Source organism: Mirounga angustirostris, unplaced genomic scaffold (assembly GCF_029215605.1).
Source record: "Mirounga angustirostris isolate CCGP_5_RB_7025 unplaced genomic scaffold, mMirAng1.0.hap1 SCAF_9, whole genome shotgun sequence".
NCBI lineage: Eukaryota > Metazoa > Chordata > Mammalia > Carnivora > Phocidae > Mirounga > Mirounga angustirostris.
Genome location: NW_026991717.1, coordinates 24,744,338 through 24,768,271, shown reverse-complemented (window position 1 = coordinate 24,768,271; position 23,934 = coordinate 24,744,338). Strand labels below are relative to the sequence as shown.

General features: G+C 36.8%; 1 non-coding gene across 1 annotated transcript; it reads right to left on the bottom strand.

Moving 5' to 3' along the window:
• Positions 1–9,974: 9,974 nt before the first annotated feature.
• On the bottom strand, positions 9,975–10,041 carry LOC123862781 (small nucleolar RNA SNORD109A). Its single transcript, XR_006795449.1, has one exon. It is a non-coding gene; the product is annotated as a small nucleolar RNA SNORD109A (small nucleolar RNA).
• Between the last annotated feature and the right edge of the window lie 13,893 nt (positions 10,042–23,934).

Genomic DNA, 23,934 nt, shown 5'->3' with positions numbered 1-23,934 from the left:
GTCCAATTTTCCCAGCACCATTTATTGAAGAGGCTATCTTCTTTTCATTGCATATTTTTTCCTGCTTTGTCAAAGATTATTTGACCATAGAGTTGAGGGTCCATATCTGGGCTCCCTTTTGTGTTCCATTGGTCTATATGTCTGTTTTTGTGCCAGTACCATGCTGTCTTGGTGATCACTGCTTTGTGATATAGGTTGAAATCAGGCAACGTGATGTCCCCAGCTTTGTTTTTCTTTTTCAACAATTCCTTGGTGATTTGAGGTCTTTTCTGATTCCATACAAATTTTAGGATTGTTTTTTCCAGCACTTTGAAAAATGTCATTGGAATCTTGATTGGGATGGCATTGAAGGTATATATTGCTCTGGGTAGCCTAGACACTTTAACAATGTTTTTTCTTCTGATCCATGAGCATCCCATCCATATGCTGTCTACAAGAGACTCATTTTGAACCTAAAGATACATCCAGACTGAAAGTGAAGGGATGGAGATTCATCTTGCATGCCAGCAGAACTCAAAAGAAAGTTGGGGTAGCAATTCTTTCATCAGACAAATTAGATTTTAAACTAAAGACTGCAGTTAGAGACATAGAAGGACACTATATCATTCTTAAAGGGTCTATCCAACAAGAAGATCTAACAATTGTAAATATCTATGCCCCCAACAGGGGAGCAGCCATCTACATAAGCCAACTGTTAACCAAAATAGTCATATTGATAACAATATGTTAATTGTAGGAGACCTCAATACTCCACTCTCGGCAATGGACAGATCATCTAAGCAGAAAATCAACAAGAAAACAAGAGCTTTTAATGATACACTGGACCAGATGGACCTCATAGATATTTACAGAACATTCCACCCCAAAACAACAGACTACTCATTCTTCTTGAGCGCACATGGAACTTTCTCCAGAACAGACCACATACTGGGTCACAAATCAGGTCTCAGCCGATATCAAAAGATTGAGATTATTCCCTGCATATTCTCAGACAACAATGCTTTAAAACTAGAACTCAATCACAAGAAAAAATTTGGCAGAAATTCAAACACTTGGAAGCTAAAGACCACTCTGCTCAAGAATGTTTGGGTCAACCGAGAAATCAAAGAAGAACTTAAACAATTCATGGAAACCAATGAGAATGAAATCATGTCGATCCAAAACCTATGGGATACTGCAAAGGCGGTCCTAAAGTGGAAATACATAGGCATCCAAGCCTCACTCAAAAAAATTGAAAAATCCCGAATTCACCAACTAACTCTACACCTTAAAGAACTAGAGAAAAAGAAACAAACGATGCCTAAGCCATGCATTAGAAGAGAAATAATTAGGATTAGAGCAGAGATTAATGAATTTAGAAACCAGAAACACAGTAGATCAGACCAATGAAACTAGAAGTTGGTTCTTTGAAAGAATTAATAAGATTGATAAACCATTGGCCAGACTTATCCAAAAGAAAAGAGAAAGGACCCAAATTAATAAAATTATGAATGAAAGGGGAGAGAGCACGACTAACACCAAGGAAATAGAAACAATTACTAGAAATTATTATCAACAACTATATGCCAATAAACTGAGCAATCTGGATGAAATGGAGGCCTTCCTGGAAACCTATAAACTCCTGAGACTGAAACAGGAAGAAATCAACAACCTGAATAGGCCAATTACCAGTAACGAGATTGAAGCAGTGATCAAAAACCTCCCAAAAAACAAGAGTCCAGGGCCTGATGGATTCCCTGGGGAATTCTACCAAACATTCAAAGAAGAAATAATACCTATTCTCCCGAAGCTGTTTCAAAGAATAGAAACAGAAGGAAAGCTTCCAGACTCATTCTACGAGGCCAGCATTACCTTAATCCCTAAACCAGGCAAAGACTTCATCAAAAAGGAGAATTTCAGACTGATATTCCTGATGAATATGGATTCCAAAATCCTCAAGAAAATCCTAGATAATGGATCCAACAGTACATTAAAAGGATCATCCACCACGACCAAGTGGGATTTATCCCCAGGATGCAAGGGTGGTTCAACATTCGCACATCAATCAATGTGATAGAATACATTAATAAGAGGAGAGAGAAGAACCATATGGTCCTCTCAATTGATACAGAAAAACCATTTGACAAAATACCGCATCCTTTCCTGATTAAAACTCTTCGAGTATAGGGATTGAAGGAACATTCCTCAAGTTCATAAAATCCATCTATGAAAAGCCCACAGCAAATATCATCCTCAATGGGGAAAAGCTGAGAACCTTTCCCTTAAGATCAGGATCACGTCAAGGATGCCCACTCTCACCACTATTGTTCATCATAGTACTAGAAGTCCTAACAACAGCAATCAGACAATACAAAGAAATAAAAGGTATTCAAATTGGCAAAGAAGAAGTCAAACTCTCTCTCTTCGCAGATGACATGATACTTTATGTGGAAAACCCAAAAGACTCCATGCCCAAATTACTAGAACTCATCCAGCAATTCAGTAATGTGGCAGGATACAAAATCAATGCACAGAAATCAGTTGCTTTCTTATACACTAACAATGCAACTGTAGAAAGAGAAATGAGAGAAATGATTCCATTTACAATAGCACCAAAAACCCCAAGATACCTTGGAATAAACCTAACCAAAGGGGTACAGGATCTATACTCTAGGAACTACAGAACACTCATGAAAGAAATTGAAGAAAACACAAAAAGACAGACTTTATTTTAAAGTCTATTTTGTCTGATATAAGTTTGCTACTCTGGCTTTTTTTTGACATCCATTTTTATATTAAATGTTTTCCTATCTCCTCATTTTTAATTTGCAGATGTCTTGAGGTGTAAACAGTCTCTTGTAGGCAGAATATAGAGGAATCTTGTTTTTATACCCCCTGTGACACCCTATGTCTTGTGACTGTAGCATTTAGTCAATTTACATTTAAAGTAATTATTGATAGATATGTATTTATTGCCATATTGTTACTTGATTTTTGATTGTTTTTGTAGTTTTTCTCTTATCCTTCTCTTTCTCTCTTTCATGGTTTGCTATGTTTCTTTAGTGTTATACTTGGATTTCTTACTCTCAATTTTTCCCTATTACTGTTTTTTGATATGTGGTTATTATTCTGTTTATATAACATTTTCTGCATATAGCAGTCTATTTTAAGCTTATGGTTGTTTAATTTTGTACTCATTTACTCCTTTCACCGCTGCATTTCAGATATTTGGTATCATATTTCACATCCTTTTATTTTGTGCTCTTCTTAAGTGATTCTTACTGGTATACTATATACATATAGAGAGTTTGTGCTTTTCTTAAGTGATTCTTACTGGTATACTATATACATATAGAGAGTGTGTGTATATTTATATATATATAAATTTTTTTTTACCTTTGTACTATTTTTCTTACTGTTACTTATGGTTTTTATTTTCCACTCATAGACTCCCTTAACCTTTTTTTTCTTTTCTTTTTTTTTAGGGCTGGTTTAATGGTCAGAAATTCTTTTAGCTTTTGTTTGGCGAGAAACTCTTTATCTTTCCTTCTATTCTTAATGATAGCCTTGTTCAATAAAATATTCTTGGCTGCATATTTTTCCCTTTTAGCACTTTGAATACATAATGCTACTCCCTCCTAGCCTGTAAAGCTTATGCTGATAAATCAGTTGATAGTTTTATGGGGTTTCCTTTGTATGTAACTCTCTTATTTTCTCTTGCAACCTTCAATATTCTTCTGTATCACTATTCTTTGCCAATTTAATTACTATGTGCCTTGGTGTGGATCTCCTTGGGTTAAATTTGTTGGAGGATCTCTATGCCTCCTGAATCTGGATCTCTGTTCCCCAACCCAGACTCAGGAATTTTCAGCTGTTATTTCTTCAAACATATTTTGTGCCTTTCTTTCTCTTCTTCTCCTTCTGTAATCCCTATAATGTGAATGTTATTACACTTGATGAGGTCACTGAGTTCTCTAAGTCTATTCTCATTATGCAATATTTGTCTCTCACCTGTTCAGCTTGTTTTCCATTACTCTCTCTTCAAGGTCACTGATACTTTCCTCTGCTTCCTGTAACCTATTTATTCCATCAATTATATTTTTAATTTCACTTATTGAGTGCTTCATCTCTGATATTTTATTTTTATCTCTTTGTCAAGTATCTCATTGATGTCCACCATCCTTTTCTGAGTCCAGTGAGTATCTTTATGATCATTACTTTAAATTATGTATCAGGCATATTACTTATTTCTCTTTCACTTATACATCTTGCTGTGATTTTGTCCTGTTCTCTCATTTGGCACATATTCCTCTCTATCCTCATTTTGTGTACCTCTCTGTGTTTGTTTCTCTGTGTTAGGAAATTCAGCTATGTCTCCTTCTCTTGAAAGTAGTGGCTTTGTGAAGAAGAGGTCCTGTAGTCCCCTGTAGTGCAGTGTCTGTCTCCTGTTCACCAGAACCCAACACTTCAGTTCAGTCTCCTATGTGTGTTGCTTGTGTCCTGCTTTTGTATCTGAGTCACTTTTCCTTTCAGTTCAGACTTCTGTACTGACTCTTTGCTTGCTGTGGGCTGTGCTTGCTCTCTATGATGTTAGTGAAACCCAGGCAGGCAAGCTCTGAGGGGGCATGGCAGCAGAAGGGCTTGGGGGTAGGGGGCAGTGTTAGCAAAATTTGCACTTAGCCTCTAGTCCTTGACCAGATCCCCTGAATCATGTTAACTCCTTGGGCATGGCACAGAATCAGTGGCTGGGCAGGCTGTATGTGGCCTTCACAAAATTTGTGCTGAGCTAAGGGCTGAGGCCAGTAGGCTTGGGATAGGTGAGTTCTCAGAGAACTTGTGGATAAGGTGTACTGCTAGCTGGTTAGGTAGCAATTGTCTGTGCAGTGCTACTCCCCCCCACCCCCGCCAGGTGTCTTTGTTTTTATGTTGGAGGTGGGGGAGGAAAATGTCACCTGCCAGCTCATTTGTTTCCAGAGAAGTCTCCCAACACATTCTGAAATCAGTATAAACAGATCTCCCTCCCTTTCTGCAGGCTGTTGCTTCTATGTTGCCTCTCCTTAGGCTGTTGTCTTTTTAAGGGCAGGGACCCAGCTATCACTGGCCCTCCCAGGTTGCTCAGTGCTCAGTCAGCTGACTTTTAAATTTCCAGGCTTCAAGTCTTGCTGGTTATACAAACTCACAAAATTAACCCCTCTGTTTTCAAGGCCAGACATTATGAAGATTTGTTTTCCCCATGTGGGCTCACTTATGATTTACCCTGTCTGTGATTGCAGCTCCCTCCCTCCTGTGGGCAGATCTAGATCACCATTTTTGCCTTTTCTAATCTCTCTAATATGGCTTCTTCTCTATATTTAGTTGTGGAGTTTCTTTTGCCAGTTTATTTACTCAGACATGATATCCAGTTGTAAGCATGAGGTAAGGTTAGCTTAGGGTTCTCCTACTCTGCCATCTTCCCATGCCTCCTTCATAACTGAGATATTTTCTTACAAGGTTGTTATATATATTAAGAAAACAGTGAGCACTTCATCTTTAGTTTATTGAAGCTGACAATATGGTAATCTCATAAGCCTCTTCAGACCGTATGGTAATGGCACAGTTAAGGATATGGAAATGTTGACACACACAAAAATTATAACAGACTAAATAATGTGGCAGAAGTTGATTTTCAAATTTTACCACTTAGCAAAAAGTGATCCCCATCAAAACAACACTTCATATAAACTCGCTTTCATCAACTTTGTCTCTCTTCTCTACCCTAAGCAATTTTTTCCCATATTGGAACAATATTACTACCAGGTGCTCATCTGCTGATTGCATCCCTAGATCTAGCTTTATATTTTTACTTGATCTGCACTTATCATTCCTTCTTTAATTTTTTTGTCTCCATTAATATAAAAAACTTAAATTTTTCTATTTAGTGACATTATTTCTATTACACACACACACATACACACACACAGATGGCTAAACTCTCTAAATAAAAGTCATATCAATGCTTTCCTGCCATTTGTTTTTTCCAATTTTCTCTTAGATCATTTTAAGCCAAACCAAGAGGATCATTACTTACGCTTCAATATCTATTCCATCATGCCAACTTTGTTATCATATCTCAATGTGATTATCATTTTTTATAAGTAAGAAAGTAAGTAATGAGCTCACCACATACTTAGGCTGGTCTGGAGAAATGACCTTGGATTTATTTTCAGACAGTATATTTAGAAAATACTGACAGAAAATAATTGTGAAAAGACTTTAACCTGCTATCTCTACTTGGAATGCATGACCTGTAGGCTCACTCCAGAGTTGAGTAAGGCATGGTTGATATGTAAGTCTGACTCAACATGACCCCATATCCATATATACTAACAACCAGATTTTCTTGTTTCTCTGTATCAAGTTCTGACACACAACACACACATACACACACCCCTAGGCTCCCATATGAATAAGTCATAAAATGTTCATGGTGTGGTCAGTGTGAAACAAAACTGTGTGTCAGTAACTATTAGATCTTTCAGTGAGATGATAATGTCCATTCTACACACTTCTATAAAGCTAAGTAAACATTATGCTAAATTAAAATTCTCTGTATCCTGTGTGATTAATTCACTACCTCATTCAGGTAACATAACTTATACCTTTATATTTATTTTCTTATTTTTTCACTCTCAAGTATGCATTACCAGCACTAAAACAAATGAAAAGAAAAACCCATATACCAAATATGACTCTCAAACTTACCTGAAAAGAAACACACATAATGTTTGAACCTTAAAAATTCCCACTATGGAAGCTTATCCTGATTAATTCTTTATGGGAACACTTTTTTATCAATGTAATAAATTTTGTTCTCTCATTGTCATCCTTGCATGTGTTATCAGAATATAAATTATTATAATAAAAATTTTATAGAAACTATGATTTATCCAGACAATGGCTTTTTCAGAACATCTGAATCTTAGTATACAAATTCTGCTTTGAAATTAATAATAGTATTTAAGTTATTGTTAATGAAAATCTATCTTGGTATGACTGTCAGTGTGATGTTATGATTTATTGATAATGTCTGCATTTAGAAGAGAATGCTCGACCTATCCTGAAGACATCAATCCTTAAATCCCAAGTAACACATTATCAATATTAGACACTATTCCTAGGAAATGTATTAGCTAATGTTTGGACTAATTTGATGGGATATTTTAAACTTTCTACTAAAATATGTTACATGTGTAGAAAAGTCTATGCATGAAAATTGTACAGCTCAGTAAATTTTCATCATCCAGACAAAACAACTAATCAAGACACAGATCAATATAAAAATATTACAAGCATTCCAGAAACCACCAAGGTGTCTTATCTCCATGACTATCTCCCTCATGACTTTCCCTGAGTAACTTATTTTCAGATCATAGACTAGTAAATATACAAGAAATATAGGTAAGGCAATTTCAAAATAGAACCAACTGGAATATGTAGAACACTGAATCCACAATGATATAATTATATATTAATGTAATTATAAGTGCAAATGGAATACTTATTAAATTGTGCCATACCCTATACCATTGCAGAGTTACAAAACTATTCAAAAGTAATAAAATCAATTCAAAGTATGTTTTTCCATCATATGGAATTAGGTTAGAAATCATTAATAAGGATCAAGAAAAAAAGCCCTACTTCTTGGAAATTAAGCAATGCCCTTTTAAATATTCCATAATTCAAAAATAAATCAACATAGAAATAAGAAAACATATTTATATTAGTAATAGAAAAATGTAAATGCTAAACTTGTGCTCATGCAGCTAAAATGTGCTTACAGGGAAATTTAGAGTGAAAAACAATATATTAGAATTGAGAAAGGTTAAAAAAATAAATAAATTGTATTTTACAAGAAGCCAGATGAAGATAGACAAATAAAAATCCAGAAGGGTTATAAATACAGAAAAATTAAAGAGGTTAAGAGCAGAAATCAGCAAAATAGAAAGCAGACTTACAAAAGGAAAAGGCAACAACAAAAAATAATTTGAAATAATTAATACAATTATAACCCTCCTACCAAGATTAATCGAGAATGGGAGATAACACAAAATATGAATATCTAAAAGACATACAAAATAAAAGATATCACTAAAAAAACTTGCAGTAATGAATAAAATGTTCATCTGACTAGTAAGAATCTTGAGAAAATGCAGTCACAAAGAGAGCAAAACTATATAATCACATTTTTATAAAGAAAAAATGAAGAAAAAAAGTGAAATACATTTTCAAAAGAGTTGCATTTGGCGAGGAGGGGCTGGAGCTGGTCATAAGGGAAGATTCTATTGTGTTAATTATATTTTTCTTCTATGTCTGAGTCCTATAATATAGCATCATAATATGGACAATTTACTGCATAGATATTATGCATCAATGTGCTGTTACACTGTATGGATTGAGACAATATCACCAAGTCCATGGATCTGTGAATCTACTAATGGTAACAAATATACAAGTAGGGTCTTGTAAGAATATGCTTTTTAAATAAAAAACAGGCCCTATCATTCCTGCTATATGTCTGTTCGAAGTTGTTAATGATTGAGGTTCTAGAGTTCATTTCAATATCTGGCAGAGCTAATTTCCTTTTTGATCTGTGACTATTAGTAATTGCTCAGTTTTTTAGAATCACCTTCTATGGTTCTAGATAATAAATGTAAATTTAAAAATTATAATAAATGGATACAAAAATAAGCACTACTTGATAAGAGTTGTGACAGAACTTTGTCAAGAAAAAATTTTGCGTATGCTTAAGGCAATAGCCACTAGGTCTCAGGTAACACACAATTTTCAACAAACCTTGCCAGGAAATATATAAACAACTTTTCTTAGGGATGTGTATTTCAAGTTTTAGTAAGAAATAATAATGATATGATATTTCCATATCTTTCCATTTAATACCTCTAACATAATATCCTTTTTAAAGGCCTAGAGCAGTATTGAAAATTGAACTATTTTGTGTTTCAAAAGAATTATTGCAACTTTTATCATATAAAAACTTAATGGTCTTAAAGAGATCTAACAAAATTTCACATACAATGTCCCATGTTGCAAAAATGAGAAACAATTCACGTCATTCCCCAAAGATTAAATTAGAGGCAGAAATATAATGCAATGTGACCACAAAAACCTTATGAATCATAGAGTCTCTATTCTTAAAGTTCAATAATTAAGCAGATGAAGAAATCTGATAACATTTTGGCATATTTGGATTTCACTATAATAATTTTGATCCAATATGAAACTGTTAAAATTTCTCTAATAGTCTACATCTTTCCATCAAAGCAGAAAAGAATCAAAATGAAAGAACAAATTATGAGGATACAATAATGTAGGTAACCTTGACTAAGGTCTCAATGAGGAAAAAGATACATTATAAAAATATTCTTGAATAAGCTTCTGAAAAGATGCACACAGAGACCTCAAGACCTGGCACACAGAATATAACATATGAGCTTCAAAGGATCTTTGTTTAGTTACTCACCTCTGTTCTCTGAAGTAAAAGCCCTGATCCTAGTCCTTCTATCTCAGCACAACATGACAGAAAGAAAAACAAAGACAGAGTATCAGAAAATATTCAACAGTAAAAAATTGGTTCCATTATCATTATTTAATATGGGCATACATTTTTTTCTTCTTTTAGCCCAAGTGAGAATTTCATTACCCATCACAGTTGCTTCTCTCCTTATTTCAATCATTTTTATTCCCTCATTTGTTACTCAAGAACATCTTTTCTCTATATCAGTATCTTTCTACAACTTTCATTCAAAGTAAGCAAAATGAAGCAAGTCTTGGATTGCTGATCATATCTAAAGGTGCATGGTGACTTATAAAATAAGACATAAATGCCCTGTTTTGGGAAAAAGAGCATGCTAACAGTGGTATTATGTTGTCACTGAGGGGTCATTAAAGACAGCCAGGCCCTGAGAGTCTTATTTGTCCTAGTAGAGGGCCACTCATCTGGACCTCAGATTGACATCTGGAATGAGTCCCTCAGCATCCTCAGACAGTTGTGCTCATCATTGATCCAGACAAGCACCCTCCCAACAAATAAGCATTTCCATAGCCAGGCTTATGTTGTGCAAGTTTGAATAAAGAACAGTAAGTGTGTAGTAGATATTGTATTCAGTACCTGAAAAATGGGACCCATATATGTAGCATTAAAAAAATGCTACCTTTAATTGTTCTAATAAAATTAGGTAAGATCTATTGGGAATATATAAAAAAAAAAACCTTTAATCAACAAAAATTTTAAAGAGCAAATGAGGTACCAAAAATAATATAAAGGTTGATTATGAGTAGATCATATATGTTGTGAATATTTCAGATAAAGATTAAAAAATATCAGTAGTTAGCATAGTTGAATTTCACTACAAGTTTATTTTCATCCAATACAAAATTGTGAAAAAAAGAAATATGGGAATAATTACCCAAAGATATTCAGGTTACTTTTAAAAGATATTTTAAAAAGGGAGCAATAATGGGGATTCTTTGTTCCATTTAGGGGCACTCACTGGGAAAAATATCTATCATAAAAATATTCTTTCTTAAGCTTCTGAAAGAATGAACTCACAGAATTTGAAGCACTGACATCACTAGTAATAAAACACATTATTTCAAAAGCACCAGGATAGCCACTCACCTTTCTTCCCTGAAAGTAACTTATTCACTTGAAAAAAAACAGTAACCTGTTCTAGCTTTGGACCTGCAAAACATTATAAAAAAATAGATCAGATGAGACAATGCATTAAATTAATTAAAAATAATGCATAACATTTGCTCTATTTTAATTAATCATACAGATATCCCTTGCCACAAACATCACATTTGCTTGATCCTTTGTCATTTCTGTCATATCATTTATTCATCTGTTTCCTTCCTGAGTTCTTTACTTTGCAAATGGCCAATAATTCTCTCTGCTGAGCTATTCAAATAAGTATATAGTGGTTATCTTTAAAATGGGAAATTCTAAAGCTGTATTCCACCCAATAAAGACTGAAAATACCTTGTGATGTGAAAAATGAAAAGAACATAGTAGGAGTATTGTGAGATTACTGAGGAGTTTGATGAAGGGGTATTATGAGAGGTATTGTGAGGATTATTGATGACCTCATCAATTGAGCAGTACTAAAAGTGAGTCTTATTTGCTTTTTTTAAAGTATTATTGAGATATTGAGATATTATTCACATATAATTCACCCATTTAAAGTGTACAATTCAATCGTTTTTAGTAAATGCCATATTGTGCAACCATTGCCACAATCAAATTTATTTTATTTATTTTTTTAATTTAAATTCAATTAGCCAAGGAATAATACATCATTAATTTACAATGAGATACCACTTTACATGAGTCTTATTTGTCTTATAGAAGGCCACTCAGCTGGACTTCAGCAACCCCAGATGTTTATGCTTATTCTTGATCCAAACAGGACCAGTACAACCAATAAGCATTCCTCACACCACACTAATGCTCTTAACAATTTACTACTTGCATTTAGCTTACAGTGAAAAACAGCACAGGTAGACATTTAACTGGACTTTGGTAAATCTGGTTATAATGGCAACTCCAGAAGCTTCCCAGAATCCTTATTTTTAGAATGATACATAAAGTGATATTGCAGTGGGGGAGTTTTTAATTCTGATATAGTCAATAAGATAGAAAAAAAAAGAATCAAGAGTTAACTGTGAAGTTAGGTTATATGACTTAAAAATATTAAATTATGTTAGGGTCTGACAATGTCATACTACTTTCATTTGTTTAGTCTATAGTCCCTGGAGAGAAGATATATGTCCATATTGAAAGTATAGGATCATTACCCTATACCATTCTCTGTTTTATCTCCACTAGGAGCAACTTTATTTCAATACACACACATACAAACTAAATCTATTCTATGACTTGCCTTCATTAATCTGTAAGTGCTCGCAAATATCTAGATTTTTAAAAACAAAACCCATTCCTCATTACTATTATCCAAAATATATTCCCTGTCAGAAGTTATAAAAAATACCCTACAAAAGGAATATTTTTGTCATTTTCCTGATCTGGCTGACTTCCCAACATCTGAATTCAGTTTAATGTACTATTATTTGCAAGAGTATCAAATATTAACAGCAAATAATTGAAAATAAGAAATAGATATAATAAATACATCTGATTAATACATGTAAAATATTAACCACTACATCCATCAAAGGAATAAGTTAGCAACAATTATTATTGGTTAGCTACCAAAATACAGTAGGAAGGTGCTAATATTCAAATAAAATTCCTCAAGATAGCAAAATATTTGAAGAGTTAAGATAATATTTATGATTTATAAATATAGCATGCACACAAATAAAAATACAGATGTGCTTATAAGGATAGGCAGATGGTATAATATAAAAGCTATTCCTCAGTTTCAGATAAACTGGACTTATGGTGAAATTTGAATGATAATTCTTGGGGTGCCTGGGTGGCTCAGATGGTTAAGCATCTGCCTTCGGCTCAGGTCGTGATCTCAGGGTCCTGGGATCGAGTCTCGCATCGGGCTCCCTGCTCCTTGGGAGCCTGCTTCTCCCTCTGCCTCTCTCTCTCTCTCTCTCTCTCTCTCTGTCTCTCATGAATAAATAAATAAAAAATCTTGAATGATAATTCTTTCCCCCAAGCAACTACATACTGTCTAAAACAAAATGAAAAAGACAGTGCAAATAAGTTTCCACTTTTGCTCTACATGAAATGTACAATGTACAAAAAAGAATGAGGCAAGATGAAGCAAAAAATGTAACCCATAATCCTTAAAACTGATGGCAGATGACCATATTTTAGGAGGAGCACAGAAAATATTTTAAGTCTATTTTGAAGAATGCATAGAAAATTATGACAGATGTGTTAATAGATCTCTATAGAAAAATGGAAATTATAAGCATGAACAAAATGGGAATTCTAGAAATTAAAACTATAATATATTTTTTTAAATAGATGGAACAAAATGACAAAGTAGGAAATTCCTAGCTTGTATGCCCCAAGACAAACTGTGATCTGGCAGCCATCCATGGATAAAAGTGCCTTTGTGGGAGCTTTGGGATCCAGGTAGGAGATTGTGAAACTCCAGCGGGCCCAAGACTAAAGAAAGCTGCTTTGAGAAGGCAGGCCCATACCTTAATGGCAGGCTAACTAAACATGGTCCCCGCTGCAGACTGAAAACAGTCTCATCCCGCTATGGACTCAGCTCCAGTGCTGCTTGGTTGTGGTCTTGAAAGCAGCCTCATTCACGAAGGGACCCTAGAAGAGCTATGCCCATCTGTGTCCCTGGTAGTAGTTTTCCAATCTCTGACTGTGAATACTGAAGTGGCCCTATGGCCTGGCCCTAGTCCTGTTCTGCCACAGTCTGGAGTCACTCTTCCCCCATGAGAGGAAACACACCCATCTCTGCCCCTGGTAACCAGCCCACTGACTTTAGTCTCAACTGCAGATCTTGACATAGCCCTGAGGCTTGGCTCCAGTTCTGCTATACTGTGGCCTAGAGTCAGCCCTGCCTCCCTTGCCTGCCCAGGAGCTGTGTGATGCCTTTCTGCATTCCTGGTAATAGTACCACTGACATCAGTCTTGTCTATGGACACTGACGTGGCCCTGAGACTTAGTTCCAACCCCATTCTGCAATGGTCTGGGGAAAGTTCTGCCTGCACAGGGAATCTACAGTAACCACACTTTCCAAGGCCCTGATGATAAGCCCATCATGTACAGACTTGATTGTGGACCCAGAAACAACTCTGAGACTTGGCCCCAGCCCTTTTTGACTATGATCTCAGAGGCAGTCCCACCTACCTGTTGAAAGAACAGGAACCTTGCTTGCCTGAACCCTCAGTAATAGGCCTGCCAACCATGAACCCGACTGTAGATATGGCAGCAGCCACATGGCCTAATTCAAGCCCTCTTCAACTGTGATCACAGAAACAGTTCCATTAGCCTGGGGATTTAGGAAAGTCTTACTGACAACAGTATATAAAGAAAGGAAGAGGCGTTTTTTTTCCTTGAAATATACAGACATCAGTGCTAGTCTACATAAATCATGAATCAAGAATCAGGCACACATGAAACCACCAAAGGAAACTAATCAAGCTTCAGTAAATTAACCCCAAGGAAATGTAGATTTATGAATTGCCTGACAAAAAATTCAAAGTTATTGTGTAAAGGAAGATGGTGGTGGAGTAGGAGGACCCTAGTCTCACCTCTTCCCATGAATACAACTAGATATCAATCTCTTAAATTCTCCAGACATAGACCTGAAGGGTGACAGAACAAACTCCACAAGTAAGGTGGGGCGGGGGGGGAGGTGGTAAGAAGACACATCAAAGAAAGTAGGAAGTGTGGAGACATAGTTTAGGGGTGAAATGGATTGCAGGTGCTGCAGAGGGGAGGAAGCATGGTCACAGAGAATGGCAAGAGAGACAGGAGTACATAGGGGAAGGCACAAGGAAAACATTTCCCCAAAGCCATTGGGTTGAAAAATAAGAGGGGTTGAATTTTGTGAGTTCTTGCAACCAGTCAGGCTTAAATACTGGAGTTTTAAAGGTCAGTGAACTTGGCACGGCTAGAGCCCCAAGGACACTATGCTTCTTCTGGAGAGAAGGCAGGCAAAAATGCAGGGGCAGACAGTATGGAAACAGCAATATGAAGAAAGCCTGGGGCACAGAGTGGGGAGATTATTTGCTCTTCTTGGAGCACATCCCTGAGAAGGATTATTCACAGAGACACCTCTCTGGAAACAAAGGAGCTGGCCAGAGCCATTTCCTTCACCAGCCCCTCAGTATAAACACAGAGACACTTGTGGGAATCAGCACAGCACTGACACTGGCTATATAACTTCCATGCACTAAGCCCCACCACCCTGCACTCCAGTGGGACTGCCCTTCTCAGTCCCACATGCATCAAGCCCATTCCCCATAAAACCTGCAGAAACCCCTGCCCACACCACATCACCAGAAAGTTCTGTAGGGCCTCAGATCCGGTGGAGGTGGTGACAGGTCTTATTTCACAAGCAGACCAGAGCACACCTAGTTAAAACTTGCCACATTCAGATCAGGGCCCAAACACTGCCCATAGCAGACAAGGAGAACCTCTGCAGATGACTGGCCTGAAGGACAGAGCAGCCAAAATGCAACAGCAGAGCACATACAACACACACTAGAAACACTCCCTGAAGTGCCAGGCTCTGGGCACTATGTGACTCTTCTTCATAAGGCCATTACTTTAAGGAGCAGGTAGTCATAACTGGCTTTTCTAACATAGAGAAGAAGGCAGAGACTTAGACAAAATGTGAAAATGGAGGAAGTTATCCCAAATAAAATAACAAGATAACGTCATAGCCAGAGATCTAAGCAAAAGAGCTTATGAATAACATTCCTGATGGAGAATTTAAAGCAACAATCATAAGGATATTCACTGGGTTTGAAAAAAGAATAGAAGATATAAGGAGACCATTACCACAGAGATCAAAGAGTTAAAAAAAAACAATCAAAGATGAAAAGTGCAATAAATATGATTAGAAATGTTCTTGATGAAATGAACAGCAGGCCGGGAGATGCAGATAAACAAATAGTGATGTAAAGACAAATTAATGGAAAGCAATGAAGCTGAAGAAAAGAGAGAAAGAAGAACTATGCAACACAAGAATAGACTTAGGGAACTCATTGGCTCCACCAAACATAATAGCAGTCATATTATGGGAGTCCTAGAAGAAGAAGAGAGAAAAGGGGGCAGAAAATTTATTTGAAATGATGATGCCTAAAAATTTCTTTAATCTGGGGAAGGAAACAGACATCCAAATTCAGGAGGCAGAGAACTCCCATTGAAATCAGCAAAAGCAGTCCAACAGTAACAAAATTTGCAAAATACAGTGGTAAATAAAAAATTCTTAAAAGCAGTAAGACAAAAGAAGTCCTTACCTTACAAGGGAAAACCTGATAAGGCTACCTGGAGATTACTCAACAGAAACTGGGCAAGCCAGAAGAGAGTGGCATGATATATTCAATATGCTGAATGGGAAAAATATGCAGTCAAGAATACTATATCCAGCAAGGCTATCATTCAGAATAGAAGGAGAGAGAGAGAGATAAAGAGTTTCCCAGACAAACAAAAAATGAAAGGAGTTTGTAACAACCAAACCAGTCCTACAGGAAATATTAAAGGGGACTCTCTCTGGGGCGCCTGGGTGGCTCAGTTGATTAAGCGACTGCCTTCGGCTCAGGTCATGATCCTGGAGTCCCGGGATCGAGTCCCGCATCGGGCTCTCTGCTCGGCAGGGGGTCTGCTTCTCCCTCTGACCCTCCCCCCTCTCATGCTCGCTCTATCTCATTCTTTCTCTCAAATAAATAAATAAAATCTTTAAAAAATAATAATAAAGGGGACTCTCTGAGTGGAGAGACCAAAAGTGACAAAGACAAGAAAGGATCAGATCAGAGAAAATCTCCAGAAACATCATTTTATTGTAATAAAATGGTAATAAATACATATCTGTCAATAATCACTTTGAATGTAAATGGACTAAATGCTCCAATAAAAAGACATAGGGTTTCAGAATGGAAAAAAAAAAGACCCATCTATATGCTGCCCACGAGAGACTCATTTTAGACTTAAAGATACCTGCACTTTGATTTTTCTTTAAAGATTTTATTTATTTATTTGACAGAGAGAGACACAGCGAGAGAGGAAACACAAGCAGGGGGAGCGCGAGAGGGAGAAGCAGGCTTCCCACGGAGCAAGGAGCCCAATGTGGGGCTCAATCCCAGGGCCCTAGGATCATGACCTGAGCTGAAGGCAGATGCTTAATGACTGCGCCACCGAGGCGCCCATAAAGACACCTGCACTTTGGAAGTGAGGAGATGGCTAAACGTTTATCATGCAAATGGATGTCAAAAGAAAGCTGGAGCAGCAATGCTTATATTGGACAAACTAGACATTAACACAAAGACTGTAACAAGAGAAAAAGAAGGGCACTATGAAATGATAAAGGCAACAATCCAGCAAAACTATGTAACAATTGCAAATATTTATGCAACCAACATGGGAGCACAAATTATATAAAATAATAACAAACATAAAGAAACTCATTGATAATAATACAATAATAGTAGAGGACTTGAACACCTGACTTACATCAAAGGATATATCATCTAAACAGAAAATTTAACAAGGAAACAATATCTTTGAGTGATACTTTGGAACAGATGAAGTTAACAGATATATTCAGAACATTCCATCCTAAAACAGCAGAATACATTCTTTTCAAGTAAACATGGGACATTCTCCAGAATAGGTCACATATTAAGTCACAAAACAGTCCTCAACAAATACAAAAAGATTGAGATAATACCATGCACCATTTCTTTCTTTTCTTTTCTTTTCTTTTGCAAAGCATATTATGCAGCTTTTATTAATATTATACATTTGTTTTTGGAAGTATGGGGGGAAAGGTGAACCTCATAAAGATAAAAATATAAGATGCAAAAACAGACCTGATTCAAACATATGGAGATTTAAAGAAACACAATATATAAAGTTTAAAATATACTACATGGGATGAGCAGCAGATAATGTGTAATAAAAGATCACTGAGCTTGTAGCTATGGGAGTTATGGGGAAAGAACCACAGGGAGGGAGATAGAAAGGGGGAAAAAAAAAAGAGTGTAAGTGACTTGTAAAAAAATATAAGTAAACATGTATTTGGAATACCAGAAGCAAAGTGGTAAAAAAATTAATACAAATTGGCTTAAACATTTTCAAATTTGTTGGAAACTAAAAACTCAAGAAGTCCCAGGAAGAATAAAAGTAAGAATTCCACATCATAGCTCACCATAATTAAATTGTTGACACCTCATATTTTAAAAACAAAACCTTCAAAGTGATGAAGAATCCAGTAAAGAAATTTGCTTAACCACATTCTCTCATTTAATAGATTTCAATGTATGCTGTGCACCTCTCTTCTGATCCCTTTTTACTTTCCCTCTCCCCATATTTCCCAGGTAATATCTTTTAAAGATATTTTGCCACATGTGTTGACAATCTTTATTATTACATTTTAATAGTGTTCAGTAATGTACACAATTCACAAGTGTTTTCACAGATAATCTCCACTCCCCTTTGTAGACACTGCAATTGCAATTACAGGTGAAATGATAATTACTTCCCAGCAAGGAGATGAGATCATGGCATTTTATCTTGAGGTTCCATTTCTGAATAGGTACCCACTGTCCCACAAATGTCAGTTGGGGAAGTAGCAATTCTTTGCAGCTAAGCAACATTCTTAGAAATATTTTATCTCCAGAAATTCAGAAATAAATATTCTCTGTAGAGGAGTAGGAGACCTAAATTTTGTCTGGTCCCAGGAATTCAGCTAGATAGGGATCAAACAATTCTGAACACCTACAAACTCAACAGGAGATCAAAGAAAAGAATAGCAGCAACTCTCTGAACAGAAAGGCAACCATTCTCTGGAAGGTAGGACATGCGGAAAAGTGAATCCCGGGCAATACTAGGGTGGATAGACTGCAGGGGAGGGGGCCTCCATTGGCTGCTACTGGCAAGTGACAGAGCAGCAGAGCACAAAATCAGAACTTTTAGAAGTCTGCTCCACTGAGGGATGTCGCTCCAGGGGCTAAGTGGGGGGGTGGAACCCTCGCTGGGACAGTGTGGTCTCTGGACCCTTGGGGTCACAGAAAGACTGGGGGTGCCCGAATGCAGCAGAGCTCCCAGGTATCAGAGTGGGGAAGCCAGCTGCAGAGACAGAGCCGAGGAGTGGGCTCTCAGCTCAGGGTTGCCATAAACTGTGATCCGTGGCACAGTGAGGCCACTGCTCTTCCAGCAGGGACCCAACAAGTGGCAGATCCGGGGAGACTCCCCTTTCTCCCCCAGGAGGACTGGCATGGAAGCACACCACAGGATTCTACTGGGTTTGGAAACTCCACATGGGGTCGTGTGCCAGAGATAGAAATGCTTGGTCACAGGCTGGATGAGCACAGAGTGCGGCCAGAAACTGAAGAGACGGGAGTGATTGACTGCTTTTCTCTAGGGGCTCACTGAGGAGTGAGCCCCAAGTTCTCAGCTCCTCTGGGGCTGAGCTTGGGAGGCCACCATTTACACTCTCATCCTCCAAAGCTGTATGGAAAGCTTGCAGGGAACAAAAGCTCCCGAAAGCAAACCCAAGCAGATTACCTAGCCAAGCCCCTAGCAAGGGCAGGGCAATTCCACCTCTGGCAAAGACCTTGAGAACATGGCAACAGGCCCTTCCCCCAGAAGATCAACAAGAACAGCCAGCCAAGACCAAGTTTACCAATCAATGAGAATGGCAGAACTCCAGCACTAGGGGAATACTGCACATAGAATTCATGGCTTTTTTCCCCATGATTCTTTAATCTTCCAATGTTAATTTTTTTAATTTTCTTTTTCTTCTTTTTTTCTTTTTTGAATTTTTCTTTTTTGCTTTTTCAACCAACATCTTATCAATCCCATTTTTTAACAAATCTTTTTTATTTTTCATTTTTAGAGTCATATTCTATCCTTTCCTAATATTTAACCTTATTTTTGGTATATATATATATATATATATATATATATATAGTTCTCTTTTTAAAATTTTGGGATACAGTTTCTTCTAACAAACCAAAGTATACCCTAAACCTCTAGTGTATGGCTTTGTTCTAGTCTCCTGCCTGATCACAGGCTTTGTTCTAGTCTCCTGCCTGATCACATTCTTTCCCTTTCTTTTTTTTTTTTTAATCCTCTTCTTTCTGTTTTCAACCAACTTCTTATAATTTCCTTTTATAAAATCTTTTATAATTTTTCATCTTTACAGTCATATTCCATCCCTTCACCATATTTACCCTTATTTTTGTACATATATAAGCTTTTCTTTCTTTAAAATTTGGGAGACACTGTCTTCTAACAGACCAAAATACACCCAAAATCTAGTGTGTGGCACTGATCTATGCATCAGCCTGTTCTTTTTGTTGTTGTTGTTCATTTGTTTATCTTTTTCTTTTTTTTCCCTTTTTCTCTCTTTCCCTTTCTTTCCCCTCAGTTTCAGGTCTCTTCTGATTTGTTTAGTATATATATTTTTGGGTTGTTGTTACCCTGTTAGCATTTTGTTCTCTCATTCATCTATTCTTCTCTGGACAAAATGACAAGATGGAAAAAATCACCTCAACAAAAAGAAGAGGCAGTACTGACTGCCAGGGACCTAATCAATATGGATATTAGTAAGGTGTTGGAACTAGAGTTCAGAATGATGATTATAAAGATACTAGCTGGATTTGAAAAAAGCATGGAAGATATTAGAGAAACCCTTTCTAGAGAAATAAAAGAACTAAAATCAACCAAGTCGAAATCAAAAAGGCTATTAATGAGGTGCAATCCAAAATGGAGGTGCTAACTGCTACGATAAATGAGACAGAAGAGAGAATCAGTGATATAGAAGACCAGATGATGGAAAATAAAGAAGCTGAGAAAAAGAGAGATAAACAATTACTGGATCACGAGGGCAGAATTCGAGAGATAAGTGACACCATAAGATGAAACAATATTAGAATAATTGGGATCCCAGAAGAAGAAGAAAGAGAGAGAGGGGCAGAAGGTTTTGGGGGCAAATTATAGCAGAGAACTTTCCTAATTTGGGGAAGGAAACAGGCATCAAAATCCAGGAGGCACAGAGAACCCCACTCAAAATCAATAAAACTAGGTCAACACCCCAACATCTAATAGTAAAACTTACGAGTCTCAGAGACAAAGAGAAAATCTTGAAAGGAGCCTAGGAGAAGAGATTTGTAACCTAGAATGGTAGAAATATTAGATTGGCAATAGACCTGTCCACAGAGACCTGGCAGGCCAGAAAGGACTGGCAGGATATATTCAGAGCACTAAATGAGAAAAACATACAGCCAAGAATACTATATCCAGCTAGGCTGTCATTGAAAATAGAGGAAGAGATAAAAAGCTTCCAGGACAAACAAAAACGAAAGGAATTTGCAAACACGAAACCAGACCTACAAGAAATCTTGAAAGGGGTCCTCTAAGCAAAGAGAGAGCCTAAAAGCAACATAGACCAGAAAGGAACACAGACAATATACAGTTAACGGTCACCTTACAGGCAATACAATGGCACTAAATTTGTATCTTCCAATAGTTACCCTGAATGTAAATGGGCTAAATGCCCCAATCAAAAGGCAAAGGCTATCAGATTGGATTAAAAAACAAGACCCATCGATATGCTGTCTGCAAGAGACTCATTTTAGACCCAAAGACACCCCTAGATTGAAAGTGAGGGGCGGAAAACCATTAGGCATGCTAAGGGACACCAAAAGAAAGTTGGGTGGCAATCCTTATATCAGACAAATCAGAGTTTAGACCAAAGACTATAGTAAGAGATAAGGAAGGATACTATATCATACTTAAAGGGTCTATCCAAGAAGAAGATCTAACAATTGTAAATATCTATGCCCCTAACATGGGAGCAGCCAATTATATAAGCCAATTAATAACAAAAGCAAAGAAACACATTGACAATAATACAATAATAGTGGGGATTTTAACATCCTCCTCACTGAAATGGACAGATCATCTAAGCAAAAGATCAACAAGGAAATAAAGACTTTAAATGATGCACTGGACCAAATGGACTTCACAGATATATTCAGAACATTCCATCCCAAAGCAACAGAATAGCACTCTTATCTACTGCACATGGAACATTCTCCACAATAGATCACATCCTAGGTCACAAATCAGGTCTCAGTCAGTACCAAAAGATTGGGATTATTCCCCGCCTATTTTCAGACCACAGTGCTTTGAAACTAGAACTCAGTCACAAGAGGAAAGTCAGAAAGAACTCAAATACATGGAAGATAAAGAGCATCCTACTGAAGAATGAATGGGTCAACCAGGAAATTAAAGAAGAATTTAAAAAATTCATGGAAACAAATGAAAATGAAAGCACAACTATTCAAAATCTTTGGGATGCAGCAAAGGCAGTCCTAAGAGGAAAGTATATAGCAATACAAGCATTTCTCAAGAAACAAGAAAGGTCTCAAGTACACAACTTAATCCTATACCTAAAGGAGCTGCAGAAAGAACAGCAAATAAAGCCTAAACCCAGCAGAAGAAGAGAAATAATAAAGATCAGAGCAGAAATCAATGAAATAGAAACTAAAACATAGTAGAACAGATCAGCGAAACTAGGAGCTGGTTCTTTGAAAGAATTAGCAAGATTGATAAACCCCTGGCCAGACTTATGAAAAAGAAAACAGAAAGGACCCAAATCAACAAAATCATGAATGAAAGAGGGGAGATCACAACCAACACCAAAGAAATACAAACAATTATAAGAACATATTATGAGCAACTCTATGCCAGCAAATTAGATAATCTGGAAGAAATGGATGCATTCCTAGAGATGTATCAACTACCAAAACTGAAACAGGAAGAAATAGAAAACCTGAACAGACCTATAACCACGAAGGAAATTGAAGCAGTCATCAAAAACCTCCCAACAAACAAAAGCCCAGGGCTAGATGGCTTCCCAGGGGAATTCTACCAAACATTTAAAGAAGAATTAATACCTATTCTTCTGAAACTGTTCCAAAAAATAGAAATGGAAGGAAAACTTCCAAACTCGTTTTATGAGGCCACCATTACCTTGATCCCCAAACCAGACAAAGACCCCATCGAAAAGGAGAATTACAGACCAATATCCCTGATGAACATGGATGCAAAAATTCTCACCAAAATACTAACCAATAGGATCCAATAGTACATTAAAAGGATTATTCACCATGACGAAGTGGATTTTATCCCTGGGCTGCAAGGTTTGTTCAACATCCACAAATCAATCAATGTGATACAATACATTAATAAAAGAAAGAAAAAGAACCATATGATCCTCTCAATAGATGCAGAAAAAGCTTTTGACAAAGTACAGCATCCTTTCTTGATCAAAACTCTTCAGAGTATAAGGGATAGAAGGTACATACCTCAATATCATAAAAGCCATCTATGAAAAACCTACAGTGAATATCATTCTCAATGGGGAAAAACTGAGAGCTTTCCCCCTAAGGTCAGGAACGCGGCAGGGATGTCCAGTATCACCACTGCTATTCAACATAATATTAGAAGTCCTAGCCACAGCAATCAGACAACAAAAAGAAATCAAAGGCATCTGAATCAGCAAAGAAGTCAAACTCTCACTCTTTGCAGATGATATGATACTTTATGTGGAAAACCCAAAAGACTCCACCCCAAAACTGCTAGAACTCATACAGGAATTCAGTCAAGTGGCAGGATATAAAATCAATGCATAGAAATCAGTGGCATTCCTATACACCAACAACAAGACAGAAGAAGGAGTCAAACCCATTTACAATTGCACCCAAAACCATAAGATACCTAGGAAGAAATCTAACCAAAGAGGCAAAGGATCTGTACTCAGAAAACTATAGAATACTCATGAAAGAAATTGAGGAAGACTCAAAGAAATGGAAAAATGTTCCATGCTCATGGATTGGAAGAACAAATATCGTGAAGATGTCAATGCTACCTAGAGCAATCTACACATTTAATGCAATTCCTATCAAAATACCATCCACTTTTTTCAAAGAAATGGAACAAATAATCCTAAAATTTCTATGGAACGAGAAAATTCCCAGAGGAATGGCGAAAAACAAAAGCAAAGCTGGTGGCATCACAATTCCGGATTTCAAGCTCTATTACAAAGCTGTCATCATCAAGACCGTATGGTACTGACACAAAAACAGACACATAGATCAATGGAACAGAATAGAGAGCCCAGAAATGGACCCTTAACTCTACAGTCAGCTAATCTTCAACAAACCAGGAATGAATATCCAATGGAAAAAAGACAATATCTTCAACAAATGGTGTTGGGAAAA